Raw genomic sequence first — 26919 nt, forward strand, 5'->3', positions numbered from 1 at the left:
CACCTTCTGAAGAACGTGGTGGGGGACATAACATAGAAATCGGGGGCGGGGGGGGGTGGGACACAGTCCTGGCCATAACCTTTGAATATAGACAAATTTAGGGACACTGTCCAAACCACCAAAACGACCAAATATCCCCAGTGTTGGTGGCCTACAGCTGTTACATCAAATTGTTTTGTCAAAACCTAATGGAGTAAATGAACAGAAATGTATTCACTCACCATTCCAGAAGCCGGAGCTTGAAATCAGTACCACTGGACCATAATGAAGGCACCCACAGGGTGGTACTCGCTCCAGTCACTGGAAGAAAGAGCCCGTTCCTCACCTCTTCTGCTTTCCTTGACTGCCAGCACTCCTTGACTTGACATCACAGTACTGCTCTCTTCAATGCCAGCATCTTCAAATTTCTCTTAGCTCTGTCTTTGTGAGAGAGAGGGAGGGAGGGAGGGAGGGAGAGAGAATCGTGTCATCTCCCCATTGTGTCTCTTACAAAGGCACTTGTGATTGTATTTAGGGCTCACCTGGATAATCTCGGATAATCCCCAGAATCTCAAGATCATTAATAATCACATCTGCAAAGCCCAGTTTTCCACGTAAGGCAAACCTCATAGGTCCCAGGGATTAGGATCTGATATCTTTGGCAGCCACTCTGCAGCCTCTCACATCCCATCCTAGCTAACAAGGGTGGCTGTTGCTTCTTTGCCAATCATAGCTTTACTCTCATTCCATTCCCATTCTTCTCACATTCTAAGTGAGATTTGTTAGAATATCCAATTACAGAATTCCCCCCACTTCTATAATGTATCCAATTTAGAGATTTCCCAGCTTCCCTGGAGTCTCCTCAAAATCACCTGACTCAAGCCCACATCCTACAAATCATTCGCAATCATTCCTACACACTGCCTCTCAGTTTCCCATGATGTGTGATCTTTCTCATTGTAATGAGCCAATAAGCCCAACTTTGCTCCAGTCTAGGTATATGCTTGGTGGTATTTGTATGGAGATTATTAACAACAGCAGAGAAACTATAAGAGATGTCACAACAAAAAAAATGCGTATGGTTGTGTTATGACAGACAGCAGACTAGGAATCTGCAAAGCGTCCTCTTCTCCATAAAAGCAAGGAAAATTTAGCAAAAATTGTCAGAATCCACTGCCTCAGAGCTCTGGAAATTAATTAATAGCTGGTCACCTCTTTCTACATATTATTGGTGGAGCCACATTAGCTCTAACATCCATTAGCCCTGCAGCAGCTCTAAGTACATTTATTATTAACCTTACTTCAAATTCTTGAATTTGCCATCACCCTAATTTAAGCATATGTTTTGTATCAGTCTAGGGACAATTATTCTAGGAAAACACTAAAAATTTTAGAAAACTTTTATTTAATTACAGCTTTTGGAATACAGTGGTTCTTCCCCCATACCCATCTTCCCACCCCGACTCCCGTCCTACCTCCTAATCCCTCTCCTATCCCATTATTCATTAAGATTAATTTTTAATTATCTTTATATACAGAAGACCAACTCTATACTAAGTAAAGATTTCAACAATTTGTACCCACACAGACACACAAAGTATAAAGTACTGTTTGAAGACAAGTTTTACCATTAATTCTCATAGTACAACTCATTAAGGATAGAGGTCCTACATGGGGAGCAAGTGCACAATGACTCCTGTGTTGATTTAACAACTGACACTCTTATTTATGATGTCAGTGATCACCTGAGGCTCTTGTCATGAGCTGCCAAGGCTATGGAAGCCTTTTGAGTCACAAACTCTGTCAGTATTTAGACAGGGCCATAAGCAAAGTGAAAGTTCTCTCCTCCCTTCAGAGAAAGGTACCTCCTTCTTTGATGACCCCTTCTTTCCACTGGGATCTCACTCACAGAGATCTTTCATGTAGGCCATTTTTTGCCACAGTGTCTTGGCTTTCCATGCCTGAAATGCTTTCATGGGCTTTTCAGCCAGATCCAAATGCCTTAAGGGCTGATTCTGAGGCCAGAGTGCTGTTTAGGGTGTTTGTCATTCTACGAGTCTGCTTCCCATGTTAAATCATTCTCTCCTTTTTAATTCTACCTATTGTTATTAGCAGACACTTGGTCTTATTTATGTGATCCCTTTGACAGTTATTCCTATCTTTATGATTAGTTATGCACTTAAAATGATCACTTTAACTAAAACACTGCATCTTGATAAAGAGAATAATCTTGGTAGCATTTTGACTTGCCCTATTCCCATTTCCTGTCCTCCAGTCCACAGTAACCCTGAAAACCAATAGCCTATAACCACAGAGCTAACCGACAACCTAGCAGCCACTGGAGATGTCAGAATATAGTTGGAGCTCTTGCAAAGCTCCATTATTAGGGCATTGGCATTAATTGACCTGTCGGCCAGCTCCCTGGAAAGCCTCACTCACAAGGTTTGTTGTTATTTGACCTGGCTCAAAGTGTTACCATTGTGAAGTCTTTTTTCACTCCCTCTAGGGAGTTTTGTCAAAAACAATAAACAGAATTATTTAGCATTATAGCTGCTGGAGGGAAAGATAATTTGGACAAACAAGCTAACTACAAAACTTAAAACACTGGAGAATGGAATTCCATAGGGCGCTTCAAAAAAAGGCCACACACATGAGTAGGACTGTGTGCATGATTGAGAAGGCCCTAAGCATCTACCTCTGGCTGACCTTGGGACCCTATGCAAGCAAGAAGTGAAGACTAAGCTGGAATTGTAAACTGCTTGGCGGAGTGTTGAAGGCATGCCCCAACACGCACACAAAGCTCCTTGGCAAAGACTAGAAGACTTATTGGTTCCAGGCATTTAAGGAAACTTTGATCCAATCAACAAATAACCCCACAAGCTAACATAGGCAGAGACTACAGAGGCCACATGCAACAAAAAGCACAGGCTTTATAGCATTAGTTCATGAAAGTCACTAAATAAACACACAACAACAACAAATGGCAAAATAATAAGCCTTAGGGAGAAGGAAGATTCTGATATTTAGAATGCCTTGTTTTCAACAACAACAAAATAACTAGGGCATGAAAATAAACAAGAGTGTATGGCTAATATACAAGAAAAAGAAAAGCAGCCAATAGAAATTATCTTTGAGGAAGTTTAGTCACCTGACTTATTTAAAAAAAAAGCTCTTAAGCCAGCTTTTTGAAATATATTTTTAAAAGAAAACAACTATGTCTAAAGAACTAAAGGGAAGTATAAGAATGATGTCTCATGAAATTGAAAATATCAGTAATGAGATAAAAATCACCTAAAGGGACAAAATGGATAATCTATAATTTTTTTTTATTTTTTATTTTTTTTATTTTTTGACAGGCAGAGTGGACAGTGAGAGAGAGAGACAGAGAGAAAGGTCTTCCTTTGCCATTGGTTCACCCTCCAGTGGCTGCCGCGGCCGGCGCGCTGCGGCCGGTGCACCGCGCTGATCCGATGGCAGGAGCCAGGAGCCAGGTGCTTTTCCTGGTCTCCCATGGGGTGCAGGGCCCAAGCACCTGGGCTATCCTCCACTGCACTTCCTGGCCACAGCAGAGAGCTGGCCTGGAAGAGGGGCAACCGGGACAGAATCCGGCGCCCCAACCGGGACTAGCACCCGGTGTGCCGGCGCCGCTAGGTGGAGGATTAGCCTAGTGAGCCATGGCGCCGGCCATGGATAATCTATAATTAAAAACTACAAATGGCATGAAAATTTCACTAGAACATTTCAAGTGTAGACTTGAGTGAGTGGATAAAATAAAATAATAAAACATGATTTAAGATATTTGAGATTATCTAGTCTGAAGAACAGAAAGAAAATAATTAATAAAATGAACAGAATCTCAAGGACTATTAAGTTCCATCATGTACACTAATATACACACAAGGAGACTCTTAGAAGAAGAGGAAAGCAAGAAGGAGATAGAAAGAATAGTTGAAGAAATAATGATCAAAGCTTCCAAAATTTGATAGAAATATTATTCTGTACATCCAAGAAGGTCAATGAACTCAAGTAGGTTAAACTTAAGTAGGATATGATGACTAGAAGCATCATAATTTTTAGCCAAAAACAGAGAGAAACTTCAAAAGCATCAAGAGAGAAGTGACTCATCACACACAGCTTCGATAAGATTAGCAGCTGACTTCCAATCAGACACTATGGAAGCCAAAGTCAATGGTATGGCACATTCCTAACACACGCACACACACACACACACACACACACACACACACAAAACCTGTCAAGTGAGAATTATGTATCTACCAAACCTACATTCACAAATTAAGGAGACATTAATAATTTCCACTACCGCACTGTGGCCGGCGCACTGCGCTGATCTGAAGCCAGGAGCCAGGTGCTTCTCCTGGTCTCCCATGGGTGCAGGGCCCAAGGACTTGGGCCATCCTCCACTGCACTCCCAGGCCACAGCAGAGAGCTGTACTGGAGAGGAGCAACTGGGACAGAATCCGGCACCCCAACTGGGACTAGAACATGGTGTGCTGGCGCCGCAGGCAGAGGATTAGCTGATTGAGCTGCAGCGCCAGCCAATAAATCTTTTAAAAATAAAAAATGAGCCGGCACTGCGGCTCACTAGGCTAATCCTCCGCCTTGCGGCGCCGGCACACCGGGTTCTAGTCCCGGTCGAGGCGCCAGATTCTGTCCTGGTTGCCCCTCTTCCAGGCCAGCTCTCTGCTGTGGCCTGGGAGTGCAGTGGAGGATGGCCCAAGTGCTTGGGCCCTGCACCCCATGGGAGACCAGGATAAGTACCTGGCTCCTGCCATCGGATCAGCACGGTGCGCCGGCCGCAGCGCGCCGGCCGCGGCAGCCATTGGGGGTGAACCAATGGCAAAGGAAGACCTTTCTCTCTGTCTCTCTCTCTCTCACTGTCCACTCTGCCTGTCAAAAATAAATAAAATTAAAAAATAAAAAATGTAATCAATTCTGTCTATACCTACCCTTTGAAGTGCTAAATATATTTATATTTACTATAATTACTGATAAAATAGGATTTACATTTTGCATTTACTACATGTTTTCTTTTTTTTTTTTAGATTTTTATTTTATTTATTTGAAAGACAGAGTTACAGAGAGAGGTAGAGACAGAGAGAGGTCTTCCACCCACTGCTTCACTCCCCAGATGGCCGCAGCCTGCACAGGGGATTAATGCCCTGGCCTGAAGCACTGGCATCCCATATGGGCACTGGTTCTAGTCCTGGCTGCTTCACTTCTGATCCAGCTCTCTGCTATGGCCTGGGATAGCAGTAGAAGATGGCCCACATCCTTGGGCTCCTGCACCCAGGTGGGAGATCTGGAATAAGCTCCTGGCTTCGGATCAGCGCAGCTCAGGCTATTGCAGCCAACTGGGGAGTGAACTATCGGATGGAAGTCCTTTCTCTCTCTCTCTCTCTCTCTCTCTCTCTCTCTCTGCCTCTCCTCTCTCTGTAACTCTTTCAAATAAATAAATAAATTTTTTTGAAATTTTTTTGACAGGCAGACTTAGAGAGAGAGACAGAGAGAAAGGTCTTTCTTCCATTGGTTCACCCCCCACGTGGCCACTATGGCCGATGCACTGTGTCCGGTGCACTGCGCTGATCCAAAGCTAGGAGCCAGGTGCCTCCTCCTGGTCTCCCATGGGGTGCAGGGCCCAAGGACTTGGGCCATCATCCTCCACTGCACTCCCAGGCCACAGCAGAGAGCTGGACTGGAAGAAGAGCAACCGGGACAGAATCCGGCGCCCCAGCCAGGACTAGAACCCAGGGTGCCGGCGCTGCAGGCAGAGGATTAGCCAAGTGAGCCACGGTGCCGGCCAATAAATAAATCTTAAAAAAAGAAAAGGAGAGAGAGAGAGAGAGAGAGAAACTTCCATCTACTGGTTCACTCTCCTAAGCCAGGCCAAAATTAGGAGCCAGGAGCTTCATCCATGTCTCCCACACGGGTTCAGGAACACAAGTACTCAGGCCATCCTCCGTTGTTTTCCCAGGTGCAATAGCAGGGAGCTGTATTGGAAGTGGAACAGCCAGGACTCACACTGGCATCCATATGGGAAGCTGGTGCTGCAGGTGGAGGCTTAACTACGCCACAGCACCAGCCCCCAGATGATCTTTCTAGTTCTATAGTTCTGTGAGATTGACTGCTGCTCCACTTCTGATCCAGCTCCTTGCTAATGTGCCTGGGAAAGCAGTGGAGGATGGCCCAAGTGCTTGAGTACCCCCACACATGTGGGAGACCTGGAAGAAGCTCCTGGATTCAGATCAACAGAGCTCTGGCCATAATGACCAGTGGATTGAAGACCTCTCTCCCTGTCTCTCCCTCTCTGTTTGTAATTCTGCCTCTTAAATAAATAATTGTTTTTTAAAAAATGATTCAGTAGCAGGAAATCAACTAGATAACCACTTGCTAAAGAATGAAACTGGACCCTTTACTCTATATCAAAAATAACTCACAGTGAATGAGAGCTCTAATATAAGATCTAAAGCTATAAAAATCTTATAAGATAGACATAACCGTTTGTAACCTCAACTAGGCTATATTTTCTTAGATATGACACCAAAGCATCAAAAGAAAAAATATATATAAATTAGGTTTCAACAAAATCTAAAACTTATATGCTTCAAAGAACATTATTCAGAAAACCCAAGAATGGAAGGAAATACCTTCAAATCACATATATGGTAAGGGAGCAGTATTCAGGATATACCAAATAGTCTTACAAGTCAATAATAAGAAAAATAGCCCAATTTAGGAATGAGCAAAGAATTTGAATAGACATTTCTCCAAAGACATACTAATAACCAAGAAACATATGAAAAGATATGCAACATCATTTGCTATCAGGAAAATGCAAACTAAAATCCCAATGAGACTTAACTTCACATCCACTGGGATAGCTGTGACCAAGAAGACTCAGCAAGCATTGACAAAGATGTAAAGAAAGCAGAACACACGTACATGGCTGGTTGGAATATAAAACCATGCGGTTGCTTTGGAAAACAGGCAGTTTTTCAAAAAAGCTAAATAAGCATATAGTCACCACGGGAGCAAGCAACTCCACTGTATATATAGCAAAGAGAAGTGAAACACAGGGTGCAAGAAAAACACATACACAATAGTAACAGCAGCACATCCATGAATGTCCAAACAGTGGAAACAATTCCATGTGCACCACAGATGAACAGATCGACTATGACGTATCAACACCATGGAATCCTATCAGGCATTAAGAGGAACTACCACATCATGGATGAGCTTTGAAAATATTCCAGGATGTGCAAGAAGCAGACACAAAATTCCACCTATGACACAGTTCCATGTATGTGAAATTTGCACACAGCACATCCAGAGAGAACAGATCGGTGAGGAGGGGAGGGGACTGATGCTTCTGGCTGGGTGGCCAGCGGAAGCCCCTCCGCAGAGGTGCCGCTGGAATAGGGCCCCATCTGGACAGAAAGGGTGTGCCGCACACATTTCCTGGAAAAGCACATTCCAGGCAGGGGGAACAGCCAGTGCAAAGACTCTGAGCTGGGAAGAGTTAATGGGAAGAGAGACAAGGCAGTGCGGATGGACAGAACTACACACTAAAGGGCCTGGAGTGTAATAAGGGGGTTGAAGTTTCCCTGAAGGCAGAAGGAAGCCTCGTGGGACCCTAAGGGTGGGCTGATTGGTGCTTTGGAAAGATCTTTCTGGCTGTCATGTAAAGAATGAATTGTGGAGGGTGGTATCAGGGAGTATAACCAGTGAGAAGAGAACAAATGGACATGGCTTTGTCCCTGGTGGGAATGCGGAAAACAGAGATGAGTGGAGACATTTAAGAAATCCCTGGGAGCTGAAGCTGATGAGATTTGCTGATGCACAGAATGTTCATCTCCTACAGAGAGCTTTTTCCTCTGTTCCTCTTAGAGGCTTTTATTCTTCCCGCATGCATCTGCCAAGAGCATGAATGAGAGTATTTTTAGAAAGTCTTTAGGAGTGAGAGCCAATGAGATGGGAGGAAAGCCCCCCACCACCTGGACTCTCAAAACTGAAGCACTGTTTGTTCAGAATGGACCTCACAAGAGTGCAGCATAACAGCCCCGAGCTGGACCCAACCCAAAAGCCCATCCACCACCGGATGGACAGATAACATGAATACTCCTACAGTGGAATACTAGACAAGAGTGAAAACCTCTACTGCTACCAGCAACATGGGTGCATCTTTTGTTATGCAAAAAAGAAAAAGTCAAGGCAAAAGAAGTCATATAGTTAAGATTTTTTTTAAAAGATTTATTTATTTATTTGAAACTCAGAGTTACACAGAAAAGGAGAGGCAGAGCGAGAGCAAGAGAGAGAGAGACAGGTCTTCCATCTGCTGGTTCACTCCCCAATTGGCCACAATGGCCAGAGCTGTGCTGACCCAAAGCCAGAAGCCAGGAGCTTCTTCCAGGTCTCTCATGTGGGTGCAGGGGCCCAAAAGGCTATCTTTCACTGTTTCCCAGACCATAGTAGAGAGTAGGATCGGAAGTGGAGCAGCTGGGACTTGAACTGGCTCCCATATGGGATGCCAGCACTGCAGGTGGCAGCTTTACCCACTACACCACAGCGCCAGCCCCACATAGTTAAGATTTCTCATCTGTGAAGTTCAAGGGCAGGCACTGTTAACTGAATTACAGAAATCTGATCAGAGGTTACCTAATGGTGAGAGGCAGAGTGGAAAGGAACCCAAGGAGAAGCTGGCAGGTTCTATAGCTAGCCGTGGGTGGAGTTAGCAGGTATTTGTGTGCCTAAAAGTGTCATTGCTCACCAATGGCAGGACACGTAGATGTCACGTTCCTCCTGATGTGATGGATGAGAAGGGCACTCACGTGGCCTAACCATGAGCAGAACTCGAGAAACCCAAACCGAGGGACATTTTACAAGATACCTGACCGGTACACCTCAAAACTGTCAAAGGCACGAGAAACAAGGGGGGAAAAAAGAGGACTTGTCACAGACCAGAGGAGACTAAGGAGACGTGACAGCTAAAGGCTCTGAAACAGAGAAAGCACGTGAACGGCAAAGCTGGTGAAACCCAAATAAAGTCTGGAGTTCGGTTCACAGCCATGTACCCACGTCAATTTCTTTGTTTTGACAACTGTGTTATAACAATGCAAGATGTTAACATTAGGAAAAACCGAGTGTAGGATATGTGAGAACTCTGCAACATTTCTGTAAATACAAAATTATTCCAAAATCAAATTTTGGGTTTTTAAGTCATCAAGCTGGGGTGGGCGTTTGGTGCAGCAATTAAGATGACGCTGCATATCAGAGTGTCTGGGTTTGAGTCCCTGCTCCACTTCCAATGCCAGCTTCCCACAGACGTACCCCATGGGAGGCAGCAGGTGATGGCTTAAGTAGTTGGGTCCCTGCCATCCGTGTGGGAGACCCAAATAGAGTACTTGGCTCTTGGCTTCTACCTGGCCCAGCTCCAACTGTTGTAGGCATTTGGAGAGTCAACCAGTGGATGAGAGCGCCCTCGCTTGCTCGCTCTCTCTCTCTCCTCTCTTGGCCTCCCAAATTTTTTAGAAGTCATCCCACTGAATACTTAGATTTGTTGCATTTTACAATGCAAATGATCTCTCAATAAAATAGTGGAGGGGAAAATGGACAGAACATGTAAGATGTTTGCGAGAGTGGCGGGGCACTCAGGCAGCAGCAAGGGGAGTGGAGAGGTCCACAGGCCCCACTCTCCTGGGCCCGGTGGGCACTCAGCTCACTTCTCCGCATCTCCCCGGGGCCAGGAACGCAACAGCTGCCACAGGTCTCGTGATTCTCTCAAAGAGATCCGGACGTCTCTCTGAAAAACTCCTATTTCCCTCTTGAATGTTATCGTTCAAAGTTTCCTTCCCAGCCCTGCAGTCTCAGTCGCCTCCAGGAGTCAGCCCTGTGCCGGGCGAGGGCTGCCTGGAGGAGGGTTGGAGGAACCAGCAGCTCTGGTAAGAGAGCCGGCTGCGTCTGGGCTACACGGCACAGCCATGAAAAGCACGGACTCCAGGGCCAACCGCCAAGTTCAAGTCCCAGCACTAGCACTTCCTGGCTGAGTGATTAGTTAACCGGGGTCCCAAATCTTCCGTCTGTGAAGTGGGAATGATCCTGCCTCCTCATGGGGGCTTAACTTACATGCACGTCTTTCAACAGCAAGCACCAATCACCCCCCGCCCCATTCCTCCTGGAGACTTTATCTTGTCCCTCCTCTGACACTGGTCCTCCATGCCCCCACCACCAGGGCTGGCCCAGTCTCTCATCTCACCAACAAGTATCTATTGAGAGCTCTTCCCCTGGGAGACTCAACACACTGTGGAGAGAAGGATAGACTCTGGCCCCTGTGCATAGCCAGGGCTCACCCCTCCTCTAATCCCTCTCCCTATCCCTCCCTCCCTCTGTGCCTAACTCCTAGGCACCCTCCAGATCACCTCGAGTGTCCCTTCCCCGAAGGAGCCTCCCCTGGCCCTGCCCCTGTTTCCTGCCTTGCACTAGCAGGGAGCATCTGTCATTTCACTGTTAAGTCATCTGCACACAAGACCTGCATGTGAGTGAGTGAGTGAGTGAGTGAAGAAGGGAGGGAGGGAGGGAGGGAGGGAGGGAGGGAGGGAGGGAGGGAGGGAGGGAGGTGAGAATTATTCTAAGTGCTGGGGGAGTTAGGGAAGGCTTCACAGAGGAGGTGCCATTTTGTTGAGTCTTAAGGGATGAGGAAAGTTAACCAGGCAAGGAGTTGGAGGGGAGGGTCTGCACGTTTGAGGGAGGTCTAAGGATCTGGGTGAGACTGATGTTTTCTGGGGACAAAGGGAGAGGTGGCAGTTGAGGCTAGGGGTGGTAGGCTGAGGTTTCAGGGCTGGATCTTCTAAGCCACAGGCTGCCACCCCGGCAGAGCATCCAAATGACCTGGGCCTCAACTTTATGGTCTGTGGTCTAGCCGGTCTGACCCCCAAGATTCTAATGAGCAGCCAAGGTCCAGGGCCCACTACTGGGGTGCCAGGAAGAACAACGGGCCATTTCAGCAGCAGGGGAAGAGCAGGATCGCATATTCAGGGTCCACACTGTTCAGGGAGAGAGCTCAGACTGAAGGCGGAGAGTCCAGATCAGAGCTGAAGGCCAGTCTCGGGCAGCGTCGCCCAGGAAGACAGAAAGCGGAGAATTGGCAATCAGCGCATGTCCTCCATGGGAAGCAGTGCCGGGGCTGAGTGACGAAGAAGGCGGAATAGGCAGAAAATCTAGGCCATGTGGGTGAGTCTGATCTGTGTGTGCACATGGCCCAAGTCAGCGCTACCTCCATGCACACACAGTCGTCCCTCCCGGGAGCCGGCGCCCATCCCAGACCACCGAGCCCGGAGGACAGACCTCCAACCTCATCGGGTGTCACCTGTGCGTGCGCCGGCCAGGCGAGAGGCCCAGAGCAAGCCAATGCCCACTGCATCAGTTTCCACCGAACAAGACACGCAGTGGCTTCCAGAGCGAGTTTCAGGCTCCAGCAGCTTTGCCTTTTCTCAGAAGCAATTACTGCTTCACACACACGAGGTGGGGGCAGCGGGGAGATGGCGCAGACAGCGGCTAAGCTGTTGCTCATTACAGGCAGTCCCGATACAGGCAGGAGGAAAAAAATTGAGTCTGTCCTATCTTCAAGTCTCCCCGCATGGTGACTTACAGCAGCATCCGCCCCCGCCGTATCTCAAGTGATTACAACCGCGGAAGAGGGGCAGAAATTGAATTACCATGCTAATGTCTTCTCTTTGGGTGAAATCTGTGGTTCAGGTACGTGGATATGAAATACATCATTAGTTGCTTTTAAACTTGTCTCTAATGATGAAAACACACTGCAGGCCGTGCAGTACAGAGCTGACCGCGAACTTGGCCGGCTGGCAGGATTGGCGCAGTCTTGCTACCGTCATGTGACAGAGCAGTTTCTTTTTCCCTGAGAGATGACAGTTAATTCCAGACCAGGAAGGCTGTCAAAAATGCTTAGTTCTGCTCCACTTGAGTTAATTACCAGCCCGGGGGCAGCCTGCCCTCCACTCTGCTGCTAATGGGGCTGGGCTCCAGGTAAAAAATCCATTTGCAAGAATGTTTTCCTTGCTCCAGATCTAATTTATTGAATATCAAATATTTATGCCAATGCAATTAAAGTGACAACATTGCTCTCCCTTCTCCCCTGCTCCCAGTCCTGGGCAAGCCCAGGCTCGCTGGCAGCGTGCATTATCCAGTCCACACAGCCCAAGCTTGACGTGAGCGAGAGATCTGGAACCTCTTCAACCCACCAAGTCACTAGGATTCATTTTTCTTCTTCTTCCTCCACAGGCAGCCACAGGACAGGTTATGGAGCCATGACTGCAAAGCTAGGGCAGGTGGCCCAACTGCGGTTGCAGCTCAACCAACATGCGTGCCTGGCAGCAGACAGACAAGGCACTGTGGGTGAGCAGGATGGAGTAGACTTGGTCCATGTCCCCCACAGTCTTCCAGCTGACAGAGGAGCCCACTGAGGGTAAGTGCAGAAGAGTGACAAACACTGACCATGCAGATGAGCTGTGGAGGGTCCAAGAGCAGGTCCTTGGAGATCGGGGATGTGAGGTCTCCGAGGTCTGAAGGCCACCCAAGGTCCCCTGCAACCCAACCCAACCTAACTGTAGAGAGATCCAGATCCAGCCATGCACGCTTCGTTTCCCCAGACCCTGGAACCTTGTGGGATTTCCCCTTGGGACAGCACCCAAACCCCAGCATTACTCCCTTGAGCCTCTTGGCATCTCCAGACACAGTATTTGACACCTGCCCCAAGCAGAACGGTGACTGGTCAGACAGGCTGATGTGTGCTCTCCCCAAGGTATACCCTGAAAATAAGAAAAAGAATTGCATTTGGGTAAAGAAAGAGGACTTTTTAAAAAGATTTATAGATTGATTTATTTATTTGATAGGCAATGTGACACAGAGAGAAGAGAGAGACAGAGATAGAGAGAGAGAATCTTTCTTCCACTAGTTCACTCTCCAAATGGCCACAACATCCAGGGCTAGGCAAGGCCAAAGCCAGGAGCCAGAACTCTATCCTGTCATACCCGCTGGGTGCGGGAGCCCAGGCACTTTGGTCAGCTTCCACTGCTTTCCCATGTGCATTAGCAGGGAGCTGGATGGGAAGCAGAGCAGCTGTGACTTGAACCAGTGCTCCTCAGCCCACAGCTACACCTGCTGCACCACAACACAAGACCTAGGACTTTCTCTTTTCTTCCCTGACACAAGAGAGCTCAGCAAGGCCTAAACCAGCAGGTAATGTAAGGTGTCTTCACAAAGTTCATGGAAGGAGCCAGCGCTGTGGCACAGTTGACTAAGCCTCAGCCTGTGGCGCCAGTATCCCATATGGGTGCCAGATTGTGTCCTGGGTCCTCCTCTTCTGATCCAGCTCCCTGCTAATGTCCTGGGAAAGCAGTGGAAAATGGCCCAAGTACTTGGGCACATGCACTCACATCGGAGACCTGGAAGAAGCTCCGGGCTCCTGGCTTCGGATCAGCTTAGCTCCAGCCATTGCGGCCATTTGGGGAGTGAACCAGCAGATGGAAACCCTTTCTCTCTGTATCTCCCTCTCTTAAAAAAATAAAGAAAGAAAAGTTCATGGGAAATACATAACACGTAAAAACTATGCCTGGATTTCAAAATTGTTATAGCAAAATAAACTTAGTTTTTCATTCCATTTTCCCACAAACTTTCTGAAAGGACCCTTATATAGTGCCAAATCTAGTAACATATGTGGGGCTGTGCTATGGCCTCTATTGGTCGGGATTATTTCAGGGGCTCCACTGGCTCCACTCACGTCTCCCTTCTCGCAGTGAAACACGGATCTCTCCCTGATCTGGACAGTGTTGTGACAGAGGAACATGCATCCCAGCGTGGGCCACATGCACAAAGGCTTTGTAGAGAGAGTACAGGACATTGTGTTCAAAGAACTAACAGTAGATTGATTTTTACTGATGCCTGAACTGCAAGGGAATGAGCCCCGGGAATATAAGCACCAAATGAGGTAATCTGAGCACATTAGAAAATGCCAAGTCCTGGATAAATGTGAATTATTACTCACACCACAGGAGTGCTGGGGAGCCAAATGATACGCTATACACACACTGGCGCTACGTACATAATTGTTGCTATAAGATATTTTGGAAAATGGATTAAGCTTCAACCATGAAGATAGATCAGAAAAGCACATATTTGTTCATTTCTTTGGCTCTTACCTCTTTAGAACTGTTTAAAAATCTAGAATTTTGATAAATTTCCCTTCTGTTCTCTTGTCCAGATGAACACATTCTCCCCAACTTTAACGCTTACTGTCTGAAACATTCTTGGTCTTCTGTCAACCTGACCACTATGCTTCAGGGTTGAAGTCTGTGAGCTTCCTTTCAATGCCATACAACTGTTCTTCCTATGAGTTAAGGGGAACAGGGCTAATGTTTTCATACCTTCCTATCTTCAGTTCTTACCCTTTCAAAGACATCAGCCCACATCTGAACTACTGCCCTACTTTCTTAGCCAGCTATACTGCCTCTAGCTTCCTTCCTCTCAAAGTCATCTCACTCCTGGCTGCACAAATACCAGTATCACGAGTTCTTAAAGGGTCTGCATCTTAGCCAACATGATAAGACAAGAAAAAGAAATAGCAAGTTGAACTGTCATAAGGGAACAGGCAACTTATCATCATTTGCAAATGATATGTATAATACATATCCCCCAAAATCACAGAGAATCTATTCAAACTAATGGTAGAAATCAATACAATGGTCTAATACAAATTATATTTGTATGAAATGATAGCTTCTCTTATTTAACAATAGCCAACTAATGGTGTAATAGAAAAGTCTGGCTCACAATACCCACATATATTTTCCTACCTTGCTAACATTTCCTTGAGAATATATCACAGAAACCTCAGTGCAAATCTGCTCTTCCTCCAAGTGCTCCTTAACCCAGCTAAGGGCTCTCCCACCTGCCTACAGGCACCAGGCAGAACCCTAGGGTTCAGCCTTCCCTCCTGTCTGTCGTGTGCTTCCACATCCGAATTAGTCCCCAAGCCCTGACAGCATTACTGTTCACACCCACCTGCTTGTCTCATCAACCTGACGACGTCTACCTTTGTCTCAGCTCCTACCCCCTCCCACCTGGATGACCTTAGTTCCACATTGTTCTTCCTGCCCTCTCTAACCCATCTCTATAAATAGCATTCATAAGGCTATCTTGAGATGTTAAGCTAAACTATGCCCCCTGCTGCGGAGTAACTTCTGAACCCCATATCCTTGTCATGGCCCATGTACAGTGGCCCCTTGGAAGACCCTTGAGCTTTGGCTCAAGCCATTCACCTGCTCACTTCCAGTGCTGCAGCTACACCGGCCTCTTCTGGGTTCCTCAGATGTCCCCCGCTCTCTCTTCCACCTCTGGCCTTCACACTTCATATCCCCTCCTGGGGAAGATGACACTAGGAAGCCACAGGCCACCACTTCCATGGTATCTAAAACACTGAGTTCTCTCACTTTATTTTTGTTAGAAGGATGACCCAGATTAAATCTTAGCAGGATTTGGGACCATCATGATAATTTTGTCATGAAGAGAGAAAAAGCCAGCTAGCTTGTGGTATTTAAATATGAAATACATGAACTATATTAAAATGTTGACAGCATTCCATGGAAATAATTCACATCTTCCAAAGCCAAGAGAAAAGAAAAACAGGACTTCATTCATCCATGTAAAAAACTTCTAGTGAGGGGTTGGCACTGTGGCATAACAGGTAAAGCTGCCACCTGCAGTGTTGGCATCCCATATGGGCACTGGTTCGAGTCCCGGCTGCTCCACTTCTGATGCAGCTCTCTGCTATGGGCTGGGAAAGCAGTAGGAGATGGCCCAAGTCCTTGGGCCCCTGCAGCCATGTGGGAGATCTGAAAGAAGCTCTTGGCTTCAGATTGGCGCAGCTCCAGCCATTGCAGCCGATTAGGGAGTGAACCCACAGATGGAAAACTTCTCTCTCTCTCTCTGCCTCTCCTCTCTGTGTAACTCTGACTTTCAAATAAATAAATAAATCTAAAAAAAAAAAAAAAAAAAAAAAAAACTTCTAGTGAGCCGAAGGAGGGCTAATTCAAATCTTCCCCCCTAACAGCAGTGTGGTTCCACCCAGGGAAGCAGCGTGCTCAATTAAAATGCTACATTTCCCAGCTTCCTTTGCCAAGGGGGTGGCCACACAGCCTGGTCTGGCAGGTGAGATAAGAAATCACTGGGAGGGCATCAGAGACAGGGCAGGCAGCTGTCACGTGTCCCCCGCTGCCCTCTGCTTTCACACTTTCCCCTTATTCAACCATCTAGTGACCTTCACTCCATTCTTCAAGTATCTTGTGACCTTGAGGTGACCTTGAGGTGACCATGAGAGACAGGCCAAGAGAATCAGAGGATTCCGTGTCAATCCCAGCTCTGCCACCTCCATCTATGAACTTGGACAGATCCTGTAACCTGTTTTATCTGGAAACAGGAGACATAATGCCTCCCTTGGGATATTGTTACGATTGATGGAAAACTTTATCACACATACGCGACCGTGCTTTACAAATGCTACTCTGTCTGCTTATCCCTCCTTATTTTATAAGGGACTGTTTTTCTTCCCCTATCTAAACCTAAAATACTTTTAAAATTAGAACGCTGTGTTTCTTCTACATGACATTCTTTCATTGCAGCAATGTCTACATCCCCGACACGCCACCAACCCCCTTTGTACGTGGTCTGGCCACATGAAAATCATAAGCTACTTAGCTTTCTACAACTTCGGCATTGATTATCTTCTAAGTAAAACAGAAACTTCAGAGGCATCATTCATCAAATACCCTCTTCAAAGGTGGATATCTATTTTATTGAGCTTTTGGTGGACCCTGTAATCTAGAATTCCACATCCTTAATTCTAGGAATTTTTCTTAAATTATGTCTTTGATGATGTTTTCACTTTCATTTTCTGTGTCCTCTCATTCTCCAGCTTCTGTTGTTTGCATGCTGGACTCAACAGTGTTTCTCTAATCTTCATAGCCTTTTCTCTTTGAACATGTCACTCTGTTTCTAAGATGTTGACTCGATTTTATTTGTTTCATTTTTAAAACATTTATTATATGTATTTGAAAGGCAGGGATGCAGACAGAGGAAGATAGACAAAGAGCTCTCCCATCCACTGATTTACTCTCCAGATGCCAGTGACAGCCAGGGATGGGCCAGGCTAAAGCCACAAACTCAATCCAGGTCTCCCATGTCGGTGGCAGGAATCCAAGTACATGAGCCATCACCTGCTGCCTCCCGGGGTGCACATTAGCAGGAAGCTATAATGGAGAACGGAGCTGGGACACAAATCCGGGCACCCCAAAATGGGATGCAGGCATCCCAAGCAGGGGTTTAACCACAGCACCAAACTCCTGCCTTATGTTTTTCGTTTTTAATTGCCCTGGGTTTCTGTTGTTTGTATTGTTCTCTGAATTCTGTGTTCTTTTCATTCCACTCCTTACTTGCTATATGAATGTCATATCTTTCGACCTTATACTGTTTTTCTAAGGATGTCAGTCATTTTAAGATTTCTTTTCCCAGCATAGCCATCTCTCCCAAGTTGCGTTTGGGTCTCTGTCCTTCATAATGGAGGCTTTCCCTTTGTCTTCTGCTCATATTTAACACTGAGCACTGAAACACTGGTTGCGACCTCCAAGCTTGTCAACTGTGAGTCACACAAGATCCGCAGGGGCCGTTGGGTTGGGAAGACGCCGAAGGCAGCGTCTCTAAGGCTCTACCCTTGGACTGGTCCTGTGCTCCAGAGAAGACACTTTCCATCTCCTGCTTGGCTTCCGTCATCCTGGGAACAGACAGGATCCTAGCACTGAGATAAAGCTCACTCATGGCACCCTCATGCCAAAAAGTCCATACGGGTAGAACAGTCAAGCCCTGCTCAACCCAGCCTGGTTTTCCAAAGTGTACTCTCAGCCAGCTCCCTTCCTGCCACATCCCAGCTGGGCCTCGTTACTCCTGAGTTCCCTGAGGCTCCTGTGTCTCAGCTACACGCAGTCTGTGCTCTCCACCCCCTTCTCGCTGCCCACCTCCCCGGTGAGTCCCAAGAGGCATTAATCTCACTTCCTGTTTTGTGCAGAGCCATTGAGCTCAGAGTAAGTTTCCTTAAAGCTTTTGTACACCTGTCACCCCTGTGTATCAGGCAAAGGACCCTAAAAGGACAGGAACCATCCTCCCCGAAAGGCAGAGAACTATAAATCATACATTCTGCTTTCTGTCACACACACCAACCAACCCAATCACTTACATGTTGTAAAGTGTTCTCCTGAAATCACAGGCTAAAAAGCAAAAACAAGAACTGTGGACAGCCTATTTAAAAGCAATTGGAGGGGCCAGCGCTGTGGCATAGTGGGTAAAGCTGCTGCCTGCAGTGCCAGCATCCCATATGGATGTCAATTCGAGTCCTGGCTGTTCCACTTCTGATCCAGCTCTCTGCTGTGGCCTGGGAAAGCAGAAGATGGCCCAAGTCCTTGGGCCCCTGCACTCATGTGGGAGACCCAGAAGAAGCCTGGCTTTGGATCAGTGCAGCTCCGGCCGTTGCGGCCTTCTGGGGAGTGAACCAGCTCTCTCTCTGCCTCTCCTCTCTCTGTGTAACCCTCTGACTTTCAAGTAAATAAATAAATCTTTTTAAAAAAAAAAAGCAATTGGAAAAGAGGCCAGCGCTGTGGCATTGTGGGTAAAGCCATCACCTGCAACACCAGAATCCCATATGGGTACTAGTTGGTGTTCCAGTTGACGTCCAATCCAGCTCCCTGCTGATGGACTGGGAAAAGCAGCGGAAAATCGCCCAAGTACCTGGGCCCCTGCCACCCATGTGGCAGACCTAGCAGAAGCTCCTGGCTTCTGATTCCAGCCTGGCCCTGTCGTGGTCATTGTGGCCATCTGGGGAGTGAGCCAGTGGATGGAAGGTTCTCTCTTGCTCTCTCTTTCTCTGTGTGTATGTGTCTCTGTCTCTCTGTGGAACGCTTTCCAATAAATAAGTAAATCTTTTTAAAAAAAAATGGAAAAGAGAATAAGGCAAAGCTGATTCATGGGCAAACTCATAACCTTAAGTGTCTTTGTGCTTAATCAGAAAAGGATGAAAGTAAGTAAAATAAATAAAGAAATTATTTATTTATTTATTATTATAAAATTATTGGTCTTGATAACAGATCAAAATAATAAGGAAAGAAAGCTAGAAAATAGTTAAAAGAGAACATTATTAATCAGTGTTCTTAACAGAATTGATTAATTTTAGAGTTGGTTCATGAAATGGCCTTGCTTCAACCACTAGAAGAAATAGAAATAAATGTTCCAAATGCCAAAAGGTAAATGCAGATTTTTAAACTCTTAACAGGACTCTAATTAAATTTCAAAACCTCAATGAAATGGATTTTTTTCTGGGAAAGCAAACATAATACCCCAAAATTGCCTAAAAAGAAATTAGACTGCCCCAAAAGACCAATAATAATAAAGGGAAATTTTAAAGAAAGTTGTTAAAGTATTGTCTCCTAAGATAGCTTCCAGCTCAGACAACTTCACTAGTGAGTTCCTTCAATCCTTCATGGAAAAAAATACCATTTCTATGTAAAATAAATCCCCTAAGGACATGAAAAAATATGTAAATCTTATCAGCTTATTTTACAAAGCTAGCAAAACTAGTGAAATAATATTTTGGATGAATCTCAAAAACCATCATGCTGAATGGAAGAAGCCAGACACAGTGGAGTACAAACTACACGACCCTGTTTGTACGAGGCTCTAGGACAGACAGAGCTCATCTCTCATGGCAGAAACTACAGAAGTAGTTGTAGGGGAAGGAGGGGCCGCAAGAGAACTTTCTGGGGCCATGAAAGTGAACCCCATCTGACCTGGGTGATGGCACCAGGGTGCACACATTCATCAAAATGCATCAAGCTGGACCTCAGTAGTAGGGTCCCTGTCTCCCACATAGGAGACCTGGATTGGATTCCAGATCCTGGCTTTGGCCTGGACCAGTCCCAGCTGGAGCACTGGTGCAGGCAATTGGGGAGTGAACCATTGGGTGGACGTTTTCTCTCTCTCTCTCTCTCTCTCTCTCTCTCTCTCTCTCTCTTTCTCTCTCTGTGTGTGTGTGTGTGTGTGTGTCTTTCTCCTTCTCAAATAAAATTTTTTAAAAAATTTATCATGGGCCTGGCACTGTGGTGTAGTGGGTAAGACCACCAACCTGCAGTGACAACATCCTATGTGGTCACTGGTTCGAGTCCCAGCTGCTCCACTTCTGATCCAGCTCTCTGCTGTGGCCTGGGAAAGCAGTGGAAGATGGCCCAAGTGCCTGGACCCCTGCACCCACATGGGAGACCCAAAGAAGCTCCTGGCTCCCGGCTTCAGACTGGCCCAGCTCTAGCTGTTGTAACCATTAGGGGAGTGAGCCAGCAAATAGAAGATTTCTCTGTCTCTCCTTCTCTCTCTCCCTAACTCTGCCTTTCAAATAAAAAAATAAATCTTTTTTAAAAAAAATCATCACACTGCAAACATAAAATTTGTGTATTTCACTACATATAAATTATATCTCAATAATATCCTGTGAGTAAAAAAATCCTTGTTACTGTGATTTTAAAAATAATCCACTAAAAAAGGCTGATTATACTTGCTATGTTATAAATACAAAAAAATACTAAAGAAAATATAAGCGAATATAATCTTGCAGTAGAATAATATGCAAAAACTACAAGATTTTTTTCAACATTAGAAGTGTATTACTATAATAATCCAAAGAAAAATATATCAAAATAATATTGAAGCTCATCTATTGAAGATTTGTTTAAATATACTCAAGTGGAAACGTTAATTCCTCAACCTGATGAATAATATCTCTCTGAAGCCAAATGCCCAGTCACCCTTAGTGGTGGGAATCAGGAGGCCACCTCATTGGTCAGGGACAAAATGAGGGTGGCCACACGTCCATTGCCGTTTACCAGCGTGCTGCAACGTCAAGGGACCAGAAATAGACACGAACATCACTACAGGAGAGAAAGCAGCCACTGTGCCATTTCCAGTCTGCGATAATATTGTCTTTCTAGAGAACTCAAGAGGACCAACCGAAAAGCAATATTAAAACTTGTTTAAAAATAAATATGCAAAAACAAACAATGGTGGACACTGAAACTCTGTCATAACGAACGACTGGAAACCACCTACAGTTCAATAATGGCACTGTATAGAAAGAACTGGACTGGATAGAAAGAAGTGTGTGTGTACACAATAGAATACTACACAGATATTAAAATGAATTCAAGAGATTAAAACTATTTGATGAAAAAGATAATGCAAGATGACACACATAGTGATACTTTTAAGGCAATGTTTAAAAACATACCACTCGGGGCCAGCGCTGTGGCCTGTGGTGCCGGCATCCCATATGGGCACCAGTTTAATTCCTGGCTGCTCCACTTACAATCCAGCTCCCTGCTAATGCACCTGGGAAAGCAGTGGAAGATGGCCCAAGTCCTTGGGTCCCTGCACCCACACGGGAGATCTGAAAGAAGCTGCTGGCTTCAGCTCGGCCCAGTTCCGGCCATTGTGGCCACTTGGGGAGTGAACCAGTAGATGGAAGACCTCTCCCTCTCTCTCTCTCTCTCTCTCTCTCTCTCTCCCCCTCCTTCCCTCCCTGCCTCCCCCCTTCTCTCTCCTTCTCTCTCTCTGCCTTTCTTTCTCTCTCTGTAACTCTACCTTTCAAATAAATAAATCTTAAAAAAAAAAAATACTACCCACCACCAACAAAAAACAACCTTATTCTAAAATGGACAAAGGCCTTGAATAGTTGTATCTCCAAAGAAAATATACAAATGGCCAATAGGCACCTGAAAACAATGCTTGGCACCAGCGATCCCTGGGAAATGCAAATCAGAACTACCACAAGAAACCTCCTTGTGCTAATTAGGATGGCTGCTGGGGGGGGGGGGGGAGGACAGAAAAACAAGTGTTACTGGAACCAGAGGCCTGTGCACTGTGGGTGGGAACGGAAAATGGTGCAAAATGGAATACAGAATGATGGATCCTCAAAACATAAGCCTAACGTGACCGTATGATCCAGCAAAGCTGCTTCTGCATATGCACCCAAAAGAGCTGCAGGCAGTGTCTCAAAGGGATATGTGTATACCATGTTCAAGGCAGCATTGATCACTACAAGGTCAAAGCCACCCAAATGTCCATCAACAGAGGAACGGATAAACACGACGTGGTGCACACACACCTTGGACCTTACCCAACCTTATGACGGAAGGGAATTCGAGCACGGACCACACAGGAACAAACGCGGAGGACAGTATGCAAAGTGACATAAGCCAGACCCAAGGGGACAAATCCTGCAGGATTCCGTGACGTGAGGTCTGGAGAGCAGTGAAAAGCACAGAAATACAAAGTCGAGCGGCAGCTGCTGGGCTGGGGGGAGGTGCAATGGAGACTTGGTGTTTGATGAGGACAGAGTTTCAGTTTTGCAATGAAGAGAGTTCTGGAACTAGGGGGTGGTGATGGTTGCACAACACGAGTGTGCTTAACCCCACTTAAAATGGGTACGGTGGTGAATTGTATGTGACACGTATTTTACCACAACTTCAAAAATGGCGGTGGAGGCGGGGAGCTCCCCAAGGTACACTGTTTGGAAAAATACAAACGATACCAAGCTCAGGACAGCGGCTGCCGCCAGGGGACAGAGGAAGGGGAACAAGGCTGGGGAAGGACGCAAAGGGCTCTCGGCTACAGCCGTGTCTGATTTTTTAAAGATGACGCAGTCCTGGGGAACAACACTCTCCAACCGACATCCAGGCCCACTGCACCCTAAATAATTCCCGGAAAGTTCTCGGGCGGCGCCTTTCCGTGGATCCTCCGCCCTCGGCCTCAGCGGCCATTGGGTGACTCCTCCCAGCTCGAGGGAGTCTCGCCCCTACGTGCATTCATTTCAGTGGAATCAGGGGTTGTTTGCTGGGCCTGTCTTGGGCTCCCCACAGAGGACTGGCCTCCTGCAGAACACTGAGCTCTAGGAGGCCTGAGCCAGCCTGAGCCAGGGGAGGGGACCTCACATCTCTGCTCTTGGGCTCCAGGCAAGCTGCAGATGCAGCCTTGCAGGGGAAGCCACTCTCCCCAGGGCGCAGAGCAGCCCTAAGGACAGGGTACTCATCCCTCTTGGTGCCCGTGCGCGGGGCGTTTCTCCTCTGACCAAAGCACTGCGGCAAGGCAGTCCCCGGGGAGAGGGCTTCTCAGTCTCAACCCCACTGGCTTTTGGGGCTCCACGTAATTCTTTCCTGGGTTCTACCAGGGTTGAGCAGCAGCCCTGGCCTCTACCCTCCAGACGCCACTTGTGACAACTACACTGACTCCAGGGTACGTGTTTGGCGCGGCACTTAAGAAGTTTATGATGTCCACATCCCAAATCAGAGCGCCTGTCAGCAAGTCTCACCTCCGCTCCTGTTCCAGCTTCCTGCTAATGCACACCGTGGGAGGCAGCAGGGGATGGTTCAAGTACAGGGGTTCCTGCCACCCACATGGGAGACCCAGATGGAATTCCTGGCCCCTGGCTTTGGCCTGGCTCAGCTCCAGCTGAGCATTTGGGGAGCAAACCAGGAAATGGAAGATTCTTGTTTGTTCATATCATCTCCCTCTCCCTCTCCCTCTCTCTTTCTCCCTTTCAAATAAAATCAAAAATAAATAAATGAAATATTTGGGAAGAAATGCTCCATTGCTAAATGTCCCCTGAGAGACAACATTTCTCCAAGTTGAGAACCACTGTGATGGAGATCGATAGATAAATCAGATGACTTGAACCTGTCGATAAAATCACCAAGACAAATGCAGAAGTTTTAGAAGCAGCAATAAAGCTTTGTAGAGGGTATAAAAGAAGACTGGCATAGTTAGGCAACACATCCTACCCATGGGTGGGAAATCAAGATCAAGATCGCCAGTGTATTGATTCTGCCCAAAGTCATACGTACACTTAATGGAATAACAATTAGCTGACAACTTTCTGGAACTTAAAAATGTCAAAGTTTGAGTGGAAAAAATACATGATGTTGAACAATATAATTTTCAAAAATGGAATAATGGCTTTTATTTACCAAATAATGGGTTTTATCTTACCAAGTTATGAAATCGGTTGTAAAATCATAATTAAAACCATGTGGAAGAGTAGAGATGGCCATGAAAGAATAAAAAGCCTGGAGCCTAGGGAGATTGCTGATGCCATAAATAAGAGTATCAATTTGTTAAGTCAACAATAGGAGTCACTGTGCACTTATTCCTCATGTAGGATCTCTGTCCTTAATGTGCTGTACATTGTGAATTAATACTATAACTAGTACTCAAACAGTATTTTACACTTTATGTTTCTGTGTGGGTGCAAACTGTTGAAATCTTTACTTAATATACACTAAATTGATCTTCTGTATATATAGATAATTGAAAATGAATCTTGAAGCGAATGGAATGGGAGAGGGAGTGGGAGATGGGAGGGGTGCGGGTGGGAGGGAAGTTATGGGGGCAAAAAGCCATTGTAATCCAAAAGCTGTACTTTAGAAATTTATATTTATTAAATAAAAGTTTAAAAATTAAATTAACTTAAATAATCAAGGGTACCCCCATGCATAGACAAAGATGTCAGTGCTGTAGTCAATTCAAAAAGTTAAGGTGCACTGTATTGATTCAAGTCTTCACCTATGCAACATATGCAAACTTGGATAAGTTTTTCCATTGAAGTTCCAAGAATTAACTTGAAATAAAAGTTTAAAGACATAATTTGAAAAAAAAAAAAAAAGACTAAAAAGCCTGGCAGCGGGCCTGAGTGTGTGTGAGGATGGAGCACGGACTAAAGTGGCATCGAATTAATGGGAAGCAATGTGGAAGGCTCTATAAATGATGCAAGAACAATTCATTAGCAATTGGGGGCAGAAAAATTCAGCGACGTGTAGCATACATTAAAATAAATTTCAAAAGAAAGAGTTATTATTTTAATTAAATCATTAAAATCAGAGTGAAATATAGGCTAATATTGCCCTGGTAGCAGGAAGAAGCATGGCTTTCCAAGAGACAGCGATAAAAGCAGAAGAAAGGACCCAAAAGGGGGAGAACTGACACACTTGAAGGTGTTCCTACGCCGACTTTCTATGTATCAGGCAGCACACAAACAAAATTAAAAATCAGAAAAGCCATTTGTCATGCAGCAAAGAACCTAACATCTAGAATTCGTTTTTCATCAAAACGAAGCAGCTGACATCCCGGTCTCATTGAGAGACACGACCACCCAGTCCACAGGAGATGAAACAGAAGCGGCCAGAGACCTCGACGAGGGAGACGGGAAACCCAAGGAGTACGGCGCTCTGCCAACCTATCCATCGGCACGGATTTTTCCAACCTATCGATCGGCACGGATTTTTTCGGCAACATCCAGCATTCGGGAGTCTCCATTCCCTCTGCAGAGAGAATTCATTCACGAACCTTTCTGAAAAGGAATTTAATAATTATCTTCCAAAGCCTTAAAGAAGTTCACGTCCATGTAGGAGTTTCACGCATGTTCCTCCACCCCGAATGCTTCCTGAATTCCACAGCTGGGCCTCCGCTGCCTCCTGCCCGGCCTCCAGTGAGGATTCAAGCAGCGCCACGTCACCAGCAGGTTCCCCTTTCCACGGCCCTCCTCCCCCGCCCCGACTGTGGCCTCCAGGGCAGAGGGGGTCAGCCTCTCCCCTCTGCTTTGCTCAGATCAAAACACCTCAGTCTCTCCCCTGACTTCTTTGTCTTCCTGACATCAGGTGCTGGGGGCATCACGCTTCCTAGCAGATGTCAGAGCCCAGCCCTTGTCACCAGCACCCTGGTCCAGGCCTCCTAACCTGGATCCCAGCAAGGCCTCCTCTCTGCTCACCCTGCCTCCACCTCAATGCGCCGCCCAGAGGGAATTCTGCCAAAACCCGGCTCAGTCAACTCACTTTTTTTTTTTTTTTTAACATGCAGAGTTAGACAGTGAGAGAGAGAGACAGAGAGAAAGGTCTTCCTTCCATTGGTTCACCCCCCAGATGGCCACTACGGCCGGCATGCTGCACTGATCCGAAGCCAGGAGCCAGGTGCTTCTCCTGGTCTCCCATGCGGGTTCAGGACCCAAGCACTTGGGCCATCCTCCACTGTACTCCCGGACCACAGCAGAGAGCTGGCCTGGAAGAGGGGTAACTGGGACAGAACCAGCGCCCGACCGGGACTAGAACCCAAGTGCCGGAGCCGCAGGTGGAGGATTAGCCAAGTGAGCCGCGGCGCCAGCTTCAACTCACTTCTTGCTCAAAACCCTCCTGTGGCTCCCTTCTCATGGAAAAGCAAAGCCCAGGTAAAGACACACCAGGCCTATTGGAGCAGGCTAGTTTCCTTGCCTTGCCCTAAGTAAGATGACATAATCACAGGACCCAGTATTGCAGCAAATCAGTTCCAGGAAGATTAGACTCTGCCTGGGCTGGGCTGGAGCACTGAGAGGTAGCAAAGGCTTCTCTGGTGGCTCCCTAGCTTGGAGCCACTGAGATTCTCAGCCAACGCTTCCACGCTACACTGTTGCAAACCAACTCTGAGATGTGCAGAGTCAGCAGCACAGGTCCTTGATCCAGTGCTTCCTGCATCCCCTCATGCTCAGAGTCTGAATGACCTAAGAGGCCGGCTTTCGCTGCTGACTGCTGCACCAGCCAACCAGAACACAGACTTAGAGTCAATGCTCAGAGTAAATACCACTTGCCCAGACAACAGAAATTCTTCACCAAGTCCTCTATGGTCATTTCTGTGGAGATGGATAGTTTGTTGTGGCCAAGGGTCACTCATCACACTGAGTAAAGCTCTGGAATATGCAGACCCCAGGACAGAGAGAATGACCTCCCGGAGGGCTCTTGT

The 26919-nt window shown here is 46.4% G+C and overlaps 1 long non-coding RNA gene across 9 annotated transcripts in view; it reads right to left on the reverse strand.

Moving 5' to 3' along the window:
- Positions 1 to 222: 222 nt before the first annotated feature.
- Positions 223 to 26919, reverse strand: part of LOC149123354 (uncharacterized) — a 37021-nt gene continuing 10324 nt past the window's right edge. For 2 of the 9 annotated variants that reach the window (XR_016215810.1, XR_016215813.1), the window contains one exon: positions 24637 to 25501. This is a non-coding gene — a long non-coding RNA (uncharacterized LOC149123354). Of the gene's footprint in view, positions 421 to 12058; positions 12825 to 15331; positions 15434 to 24636; positions 25502 to 26919 lie in introns of those variants that run through there. The other 7 variants (XR_016215814.1, XR_016215812.1, XR_016215811.1 and 4 more) reach the window with 7 other exon arrangements.

The sequence above is a fragment of the Oryctolagus cuniculus genome, chromosome 11 (genome assembly GCF_051225735.1).
Source record: "Oryctolagus cuniculus isolate XC-2025 breed Fujian yellow rabbit chromosome 11, ASM5122573v1, whole genome shotgun sequence".
In the NCBI taxonomy this organism is placed as follows: domain Eukaryota; kingdom Metazoa; phylum Chordata; class Mammalia; order Lagomorpha; family Leporidae; genus Oryctolagus; species Oryctolagus cuniculus.